Consider the following 10,967-nt stretch of genomic DNA (forward strand, 5'->3'; position numbering starts at 1 on the left):
CTCTAACATTGAGTACCGGGTACAAGATTTCCTGCGCTTTTGATTGGCAAATCATTTACCATCCTAAAATTATCGTTAATTGTTAAAGATTAAAATTCCACAGGATAGTTACCAGTTGCCTCGTCATCCTGTTGCTGAAACTTACATTATCACCAGTATATTCGTTGTACATTTATTTGCTATTTTTTAACATGTTTCGTCTCCAAGCATTTCGTAACGACCCAGCAAGTGAAGTAGGGAACTTAAGTCGTGCTCACTCCATTATCCATCATTCTCCCACTCCTCCCCCATCCCGTCGTCTTTCCTACCATTGCCCCTCCCCTGTCCTCTGTCCCCTCTTCCTCCCTCATCATTCCCCACTGCTATGTCTTCTTGTCCTCCCCACCATTATTTATTCCACCCTCCCCTCGTCCCCTACCATCCCCAACTCCCCCGTCCCCTCGTCCTTACCCCCATTCCTACTCTGTCCCCTCGTTGTCCCCTACCATCCCCCACTCCCGTCCTCCCCACTCCCTTGTCCGATACATTCCCATATGATCTAGTATTCCCTTCAGAAAATTTGGAACAACAAATAATCTGATGTTCCCATCACTGAAAAATAAGAACAGTAAAAAAACAAATGAAAAACAATGAAATAATTAAAAAATAACTATACTTATGAAATGGTATGGTCAACAACACAGCTCAATTCTAAGACAATGTCACACAAAATAATGAAATGAAAATGAAAATAAATCGAAATCGATGAAATTTCAATTTATCAATGCAATCAGAAACATTGAAATGGAATCATAGCATATTTAGTATTGTGGGTGTTGCTCCTACGTACAACAGATGGTGCTGTTTTTCAAACAAAGCATAGTTTTACCTGTCACAGGTGTGGCATCTATACTTATTCTCACAAAATGAACAGTATTGTAAAGAACACAGCTCAATTCCAATGCAATGTCCAACAATATAATTAAATAAAAATGAAAATAAATCTAAATCTATGAAAATTCTATTTATCAAAGAAATCGGAAACAGTGAAATGGAATCATAACATTTAGTATAGCATGTGTTGCTCTTGCGAGCAACAGATGGCACTGTTTTAAAAAAAGTTCTTCCTTTTACCTGTCACAGGTGTTTTATCTATATAGTAGGTATATAACAGCATACGAGTATTCGAATGGAACGTTGTATCAAAATTTCAATGCAATCGGTGAAGAACTTTTGAAGATTACAGCGTATGTTGCTCTTACATCCAACAGATGGCGTTGTTTTTCAAAAAAACAAAACATGTGTTTTCCTGTCACAGGTGAGGCATGTATATAGTATGTATATAAAAACATGCGCTTATTCGAATGTAACGTCGTGTCAAAATTTCAAAGCAATCGATAAAGAGGTTTCAAAGATTTCTGTCACATGAAAAACATAGTTTTTTTTTAAAAGAATGTTTTTTTCTGTCACAGACTTCAAATCAACATAATATGTATATAAAATCCTGCTCGGATGCGAATGGAACATTGTGTGAAAATTTCAAAGCAATCGGTGAAGAACTTTCGGAGATTAGCGATTTTGAACAAACGAACATTTCCTTTTTTATTTATATAGACTAGCAGTACCCCCACGCGTTGCTGTTACTGAGCCACTGCAACCTTCCCTGTCCCTCAGTCCTCCCCACCATTACCCCCCTCACCCATCTCGTTGGACTCCCAACTATTGCCAACTCCACCGTCCTCTCGTCCTCCCCACCATTCCCCTATCCCCTTGTTCCCACCATCCTGAACTCCCCCATCCCCTTGTCTTCCCAATCATCCCCTACTCCCATCCCCTCATCCAGCCCACCATTCCACACTCCCTCGTCTGATTCATTCCCAAATGATCTGATGTTCCCATTAGAAAATTGGGAACATCAAATGATCTGATGTTCCCATCAGTGAAAAATAAGATGTACATTTAGAGAAACGAAATGAAAAAAACGAAAAAGATATACTCACAAAATGAACGGTATGGTAAACAACACACCTCAATTCCAACACAATGTCACACAAAATAATTAAATAAAATTAAAATAAATTGAAATTAACCCAACATACCACACACCCAAACAAACGACACACACCTATGCCAACCCATGGTGGACAGGCCACCGAACATTCAAACCTCCTCTCTTCTCAGACCCACTTCCTCTTCCAGAATTTCACCCCCTCGTTCCTCTACCTCCGCCATCCTTCTCAAATCCTTTGATAATCAAATCCAAACCCAATCGAAATCTATGAAAATTCCATTTATCAATGAAATCGGAAACATTGACATGGAATCGTAACATATAGGAGCATGTGTTGCTCTTACCTGCAACAGATGGTGCCGTTTCTTAAAAAAAAGATTTTACCTGTCACAGGTGTGGCATCTATACTTATACTTACGAAATGATCAGTATGGTAAACAACACAGCTCAATTCCAACGTAATGTCACACAAAATAATTTTATCAAAATGAAAATAAATCAAAATCTATGAAAATTCAATTTATCAATGCAATCGGAAACATTGAAATGGAATCGTAACATATTTAGTATAGCTGTGTTGCTATGACGTGCAATAGATGACGCTGTTTAAAAAAAAAAGCATGTTTTTACCGGGCACAGGTGTGGCGTCTATATAGTAGGTATATAAAAACACGTGCGTATTCAGAGGGAACGTTGTGTCAAAATTTCAAAGCAAAGCAAATTTTGATGAAGGATCTGCAGAGATTACAGCATGTGTTTCCCTTACGTCCAGCAGGTGTTGTTTTTCAAAAAACGCATGTTTTTTTCTGTCACAGGTGAGCCATGTATATAGTAGATATATAAAAACACATGCCTATTCATATGCAATGTTGTGTCAAAATTTCAAAGCAATCTGTAAAGAGGTTGCGAAAAGATTTCCCTCACATGAAAAAAAAAAACATGAAAAACACAATTTTTCGAAGAAAGCATGTTTTTTCCCGTCACATACGTGACATCTATATAGTATGTATATAAAAATTCGCTCAGATGCGAATGGAAATTTGTGTGAAAATTTCAAAGTAATAAATGAAGAACTTTCGAAGATTAGCGATTTTAAACAAACGAATATTTCCATTTTTATTTATATAAATATATACTAGCAGTACCCGGCCATGCATTGCTGTGGCTCAGCACAGCAACCTTCCCAGTCCCCCAGTCCTCCCCACCATTCCTCCCTCACCCGTCTCCTCGGCCTCCCAACCATTCCCGACTCCACCGTCCCCTCTTCCTTCCCACCATGCCCTACTCCACTGTCTATTTGTCCTCCCCATCATTGTCTATTGCCCCCATCCCCTCGTCATCCCCACCTTTCCCCACTCCCTTGTCTGATGCCTTCCCAAATGGTCTGATGTTCCCATCAGAAAATTGGGAACATAAATTGATCTGATGTTTCCATCCATCACTGAAATATAAGAAAACAGTAAAAAAATTAAGTGAAAATATGAACAAATAAAAAAATAAACTATACTCACGAAATGAACGGTATGGTAAACAACACAGCTCAATTCTAATGCAATTCTCACAAAATAATTAAATCAAAATGAAAATAAATCAAAATCAATGAAAATTCAATTCATAAATGGAATCAGAAAGATTAAAATGGAATTGTAACATATTTAGTATAGAATGTGTATTGCTCTTACATGCAAAAGATGGCACTGTTCTTCATGAAAAGTGTAGTTTTACCTGTCTTAGGTGTGGCATCTATACTTATACTTACGAAATGAACAGTATGATAAACAACACAGTTCAATTCCACACAATGTCACAGAAAATAATTCAATAAAAAATGAAATAAATCCAAATCAATGAAAATAAAATTTATCAATGCAATCAGAAACATTGAAATGGAATTCATGACATATTTAGTATAGCGTGCATGTTGCTATTATTTGCAACAAAAGGCACTGTTTTTAAAAAACGCATGTTTTTACCAGTCACAGGGGTGGCATCAATATAGTAGGAATATAAAAAGACGCGCCTAATCGAATGAAACGTTGTGAAAAATTTTTTCAAAGCAATCGGTAAAAAGGTTTCGAAGATTTCTCTCACATGAAAAACACAGTTTTTCAGAAAAGGCATTTTTTTGGCCGTCACAGACGTGACATCTATATAGTAGGAATATAAAAACCTGCTTGGATGCTAATGGAACGTTGTGTAAAAATGTCAAAGCAATCGGTGAATAACGTTCGGAGATTTGAGGTTATGAACAAACGAACATTTCCATTTGTATATATATATATATATATATATATATATATATATATATATATATATATATATATATATATATATATATATATATATATATATATATATATATATATATATATATATATATATATATAAGCCTATACTTGCATAAACCACAAGTGAAGATAAACAATCTTTGGACAACACCCACCAGTGGGACTCGAACCCAGAAAGCACAACTACCTTCCAGTAGCTGGCATAACTAGTATGCTTTAACCCACTACGCCATCAGACCTTACAAAAGAAGTAGATAGTTCGAGATATATATCTCAAACATCTCATATATATATATATATATATATATATATATATATATATATATATATATATATATATATATATATATATGCGAACAAGCCTGAATGGTCCCCAGGACAATATGCAACTGAAAACTCACACCCCAGAAGTGACTCGAACCCATACTCCCAGAAGCAACGCAACTGGTATGTACAAGACGCCTTAATCCACTTGACCATCACGACCGGACATAATGAGGTGATAGCCTAAGCTATTTGAACCACCCCACCGCCGGCACTCGGATAGTAATCTTGGGCATAGCATTTTACCAAATCACCTCATTCTTTGGGGCACACGTGAGGAACACAAATGCGAACAAGCCTGAATGGTCCCCAGGACAATATGCAACTGAAAACTCACACCCCAGAAGTGACTCGAACCCATACTCCCAGAAGCAACGCAACTGGTATCGTGTGCCCCAAAGAATGAGGTGATTTGGTAAAATGCTATGCCCAAGATTACTATCCGAGTGCCGGCGGTGGGGTGGTTCAAATAGCTTAGGCTATCACCTCATTATGTCCGGTCGTGATGGTCAAGTGGATTAAGGCGTCTTGTACATACCAGTTGCGTTGCTTCTGGGAGTATGGGTTCGAGTCACTTCTGGGGTGTGAGTTTTCAGTTGCATATTGTCCTGGGGACCATTCAGGCTTGTTCGCATTTGTGTTCCTCACGTGTGCCCCAAAGAATGAGGTGATTTGGTAAAATGCTATGCCCAAGATTACTATCCGAGTGCCGGCGGTGGGGTGGTTCAAATAGCTTAGGCTATCACCTCATTATGTCCGGTCGTGATGGTCAAGTGGATTAAGGCGTCTTGTACATACCAGTTGCGTTGCTTCTGGGAGTATGGGTTCGAGTCACTTCTGGGGTGTGAGTTTTCAGTTGCATATTGTCCTGGGGACCATTCAGGCTTGTTCGCATTTGTGTTCCTCACGTGTGCCCCAAAGAATGAGGTGATTTGGTAAAATGCTATGCCCAAGATTACTATCCGAGTGCCGGCGGTGGGGTGGTTCAAATAGCTTAGGCTATCACCTCATTATGTCCGGTCGTGATGGTCAAGTGGATTAAGGCGTCTTGTACATACCAGTTGCGTTGCTTCTGGGAGTATGGGTTCGAGTCACTTCTGGGGTGTGAGTTTTCAGTTGCATATTGTCCTGGGGACCATTCAGGCTTGTTCGCATTTGTGTTCCTCACGTGTGCCCCAAAGAATGAGGTGATTTGGTAAAATGCTATGCCCAAGATTACTATCCGAGTGCCGGCGGTGGGGTGGTTCAAATAGCTTAGGCTATCACCTCATTATGTCCGGTCGTGATGGTCAAGTGGATTAAGGCGTCTTGTACATACCAGTTGCGTTGCTTCTGGGAGTATGGGTTCGAGTCACTTCTGGGGTGTGAGTTTTCAGTTATATATATATATATATATATATATATATATAATAGTATATTTTGGTAGCAGTCTTTCTTGTAAACATATGTTATTGAATATGACCGAAAAGGTAAGATAAATAATTCTAACGCAAATTTTCTCAATATTTCTTATGTTTTTCTTCACTGTCGGTGGTAATGGAAATATCAATTCTCCAAAATTCATTTTTATTTATGGTTTGACGCCTGAACGCGTTTCGTAATGGCTTATTACTTTTTCAAAGACTTAATTTACACACAAATTCATCGTACTTATACACTATTGGGTAAGGTGATATGGTACAAAAGCTTAGGGTGAGGTGAACAAACTTGTGACAAACACAAGACAGAACAGGAAACAATGGGTATAACTTGGATATGAGAACAGAAGAATGGAAGTAACTGCAGAAGGCCTATTAGCCCATACTTCCTCTTGATGCTTCTATATTGGTACGGGGTCTTGAAATAGGTAGAATATAGTTGTGCATTAATTGGCTGTTGATTGCTGGTGTTGACTTATAAATGTGTAGTGCCTCACTGATGTCGAGATGCCTGCTATCGCTGTACCTATCGATGATTTCTGTGTTGTTTGTTAAGATTTCTCTGGTGATTCTGGTTGTGAGAAGAGATTGTATGCTTCTTGATGGAGCCCTGTTATTTATGCATTGTTAATCGCCTAGAAAAAGATGTTGTTGTCTTGCCTATATACTGAGTTTTTTGGGGCTTACAGTCCCAAGTGGGCATTTAAAGGCATAGACGACGTTGGTTTCCTTCAAGGCGTTCTGCTTGGTGTCTGGAGAGTTTTTCATGAGTAGATTGGTCGTTTTTGTGGTTTTATAGTAAATTGTCAATTGCATTTTCAGATTTTTGTCTGTAGGGATAACGTTCCTATCAACAATATCTTTCAGGACCCTTTCTTCCGTTGTATGAGCCGTCGAAAAGAAGTTCCTATAAAATAGTCTAATAGGGGGTACAAGTGTTGTGTTGGTTGACTCTTCAGAGGTTGCATGGCATTTCACCTTTCTTTTTATGATATCTTCAACAAAACCCTTAGAGAAGCCGTTGTTGACTAGGACCTGCCTTACACTTTAGAGTTCTTCGTCGACTTGCTTCCATCCTGAGCTGTGACTGAAAGCACAGTCGACGTAAGCGTGGACAACACTCCTCTTGTATCTGTCTGGGCGGCCACTATTGGCATTGAGGCACATTCCTATATTTGTGTCTTTAGTGTAGACTGCAATGTTGAAGCTTACGTTCCTTTCCATCAGTTGATGGGCAGCTTCCCATCATTCTCCATCTCGTAGGTAAAACTTTACACAGAATTCTGCTCGAATGCCTCCTTCAGCTACTGCAGAGGTTTGACATCAGGTACCTTCATAAAAATGTTTGTCAACATACTTGCAGTATATTGGCAGGTTTCAAGTTCATGGCAACTAAGACCCTCTGGTCTACCATAGAGCAGAGCGTAGTCAACAATGGCAATGTCAACAATGTTGATTATTTCAACTTCATTGTTAAGAAAAACTTTTGTGTTTAGGTATATACCCAAATGACCTGTACCTAACTGTACCTCCTTCGATCTTTGTTGAATGTTATATCTATATTCTTGGAAAGTGATGTTTTTTTGGATATGAACCTAACTGCCCCCTCGACTAATAGGCTTGAATTTATGTTCGAAAGTGTAGCTATATTTGGTAAGAAAGTGTCTGGGCCGGGGCACGGAGGGTCATAGTGACCGTTAGTGGTGTCCGCGATTCTGACTGTTCAAATATGGTAACTCTAACTTAGATAATTACTAGATTTGATTTACACAAGAAAAAGGAATTTGCCGAATAAAAAATGATAAATACGCAGCTGTTATAAGCATATCACACATATTAAGGGGCCCGTTGACGGAGGAATTTTTTTCCAAATATGAAATATAGTGAAAAGCTAAACAATGTCCCCGTTATTTGGCATCAGTGTCGTGAAAATGTCATCCCAATATGTTAAGAAATGGCTTTTTTATGATTTTTTTCAAGTAAATGCGTGTACGACGGGCGGCAACCGGTACTGATAATAACGATAGCACGTCCTATATACTGGAAATAAGTATAAAGAGATGCAGGCACTTGTCCGACGTACAAAGAAGACAAGTAGTAGTAAGGTGGGTCTACAAAGTGGATTTGCAGCTGGTGCCACCTGGAGGGCCAGATTTTACTCATAATAATGAGTTAGTATGTTATTATGCTGTATTTTATTATATATCATAGAAATACATATAGCCTATTATCAATATTTCTTATGTCCCTTTGAAGGAAAAGCTAACGACCACTTTTTTCTCTCTCTCCTTTGTTTCTATGCAAATTTTCTTGTAACTTCTTAATCTTGGAGAATGTATATCTGGCACTAAGCATGTGAAGTTGGAACGAAATTGGTCAACATGTTAGTCCGTCACAGGTGGCAGAAGTTGAGACTTGTATATATATATATATATATATATATATATATATATATATATATATATATATATATATATATATATATATATATATATATATATATATATATATATATATATATATATATTGCCGATTTATTTCCAGATTTCAAACTATATTCTCTTTAGGTTTCATTGATGAATGAGGACCATATGATTGGGCCTTTTCACTTATATATGGGCAATAATGTTATTGCAATATAAATATTTGTTACTGATCAACCAGAGTGTGACTCTTACATCAGGTTGCGAGCATCTTCGTCCAACAGCCTGGTTGAGCAGTACAGCAACGAGGAGGCCTGGTCGAGGACTAAGCTGCAGAGACGCTAAACCCCGAAAATTCTCAAGGTAACCTCAAGGTTATCCCTAATGTATTCCTATATTTTGTTTTTTTGGTAGGTTATTTTTTCTTGACTTAATATCAACACATATTCACCTACAACTTTCACATATTCCAATACGAATGCCAAGCAACGTTTATTAAAACAGGCAAGAAAATTCATTAATTTGAACTACCATATTCATTTTCGATAACTTCAACTTCAATTATGTCAAAAATAAAATTTTCATCTTTGAGACCTCATTAAAAATCCGTTTCTGACCCATTCTCACCATTTTTCATATTATGTGCAAAGGTCAACAACAAACTCACACTAAACATAGAAAAGACCTACTACAATCTATTTGTAAGGAATTCAACAAATGCAATTCGGCTTCAGATAGACAATGTTAACATCAGCAATAAAAATGAAGGACAGTTCCTTGGCCTATATTTAGACAAGAGACTCAACTTCAGCACCCACATACAACACATAACTATGGAAGCCTCTAAAACAGTAGGTATACTCGGTAAAATCAGATGTTATGTACCTAACTCTACTCTCCTCTCACTATATTATGCACTATTCTATCCATGTCTTACTTATGGTATCTCTGCATGAGGATACTTATGACCTGATAAGTAAGAGATACTTATGGTATCTCTGCATCAACCTCTGCAAACTACCTTAAGCCTATCATCACCCAGCAAAAATCTGCTATCAGAACAATAACAAACTCTGCTTTCAGACAATACTCAGCCCACCCATCCCTGTTCATATCCCTAAACATGCTAAACATATACTCGCTCCACACATTCTCTTGTGCCAATTACAGTTGCAAAACACTGTTCTTAAGTGCAAGCCCTGTTCTGAAACTCTTTCTTGATAGATGTAATAGAACACATAATCACCACACCAAAAATAAATATATCTTTGATATTCCCAGAGTTAAACTTAATCTGTGTAAATACTCTATACAAATAAAGGGACCTGGTCTATAGAACTCACTCCTTAACGAATTGAAAAGCTGTCAAACGTTTGCCTTATTAAAAAATGTTTCTAATTTCATTTCCGTAGTTTGCTACCTAGTGCTTTAAACTCGCACTGTATCTAATGCTACCCGACCCCCCCAATATATGTACCTAAGGCATATTACTTTACCATTGTAATCATTTCTGTTATCTTATATCATGTTTACTGAACACATATTTCACTGGATTATACCTTGTAATAAACCTCAAATTATGCATCAATGTACCTGTGGATAACTTTTAAATTTACTTTAATGTACCTACTAATCCTGTCAAATTTCTTATACAATGTATTTTTTATACGTTCTTACAATGTATCTTTATACATTCTTACAATGTAATTTTATATTTTCTTTCAATGTACCTCTAATTTTTTTTAATATTGCTAAAAATTACCTTCTTAAAATAATATGTTAGATTAAGGATCTGCCCGAAACGATATGCATGCTTGTGGCTTTACAAGAATGTAAAACTTCAATGCTCTGTACTCTCATAAACCCAATGTACCTTCTTGTATATAAATAAACAAATAAATAAATAAAGGTCTTAATTCTAATGTTTTCTTTTTGTCGTTTAGTCATAAAACCAAAACGTTTGGAGTTATAAATTTTTGGCGTCTAAATCTTGCACATATTTGAAAAAATGTTTTACAGTAAACTATACTCTCAAACAATATTTCTCAAAAAAGGAACCTGAACCTTATATGCCATTCTGAGACGATAATGAATAAAATAAAAATTGGTTACATTTCAATAATTTTTATCACTAATTTGAAATTTAGAATTTTTCTTTATTTTTCTTTTTTTATATTTTGTTACTGTTCATGGTATGATGTTGATCCATTAGGAAAAGAGGGAGCATTTACCATGCACATATTATTCACAAAAACATTAGTGTGTCTCAGGAAGTTTTGGTTCACCGTCAATGGGCCCTTTAAAACAATCGTTTTCTCCCTTAATTTTAAAAACATATAATTGACTAATTCTAATGTTCCCTCTCTCTCTCACACACTGCCTCCCCCCTCCCCCTTCTATAGACAAAAAAAAATTCAGATGCCATTCAAACATTTATTAGCTTATAAAACAACATAATATTAAACCACAAGGATATTTGCAATACAAACTCGTATTAGTATGTAACTACTAGACATGCATAATA

The sequence above is a fragment of the Procambarus clarkii genome, chromosome 25 (genome assembly GCF_040958095.1).
Source record: "Procambarus clarkii isolate CNS0578487 chromosome 25, FALCON_Pclarkii_2.0, whole genome shotgun sequence".
Classification (NCBI taxonomy): domain Eukaryota; kingdom Metazoa; phylum Arthropoda; class Malacostraca; order Decapoda; family Cambaridae; genus Procambarus; species Procambarus clarkii.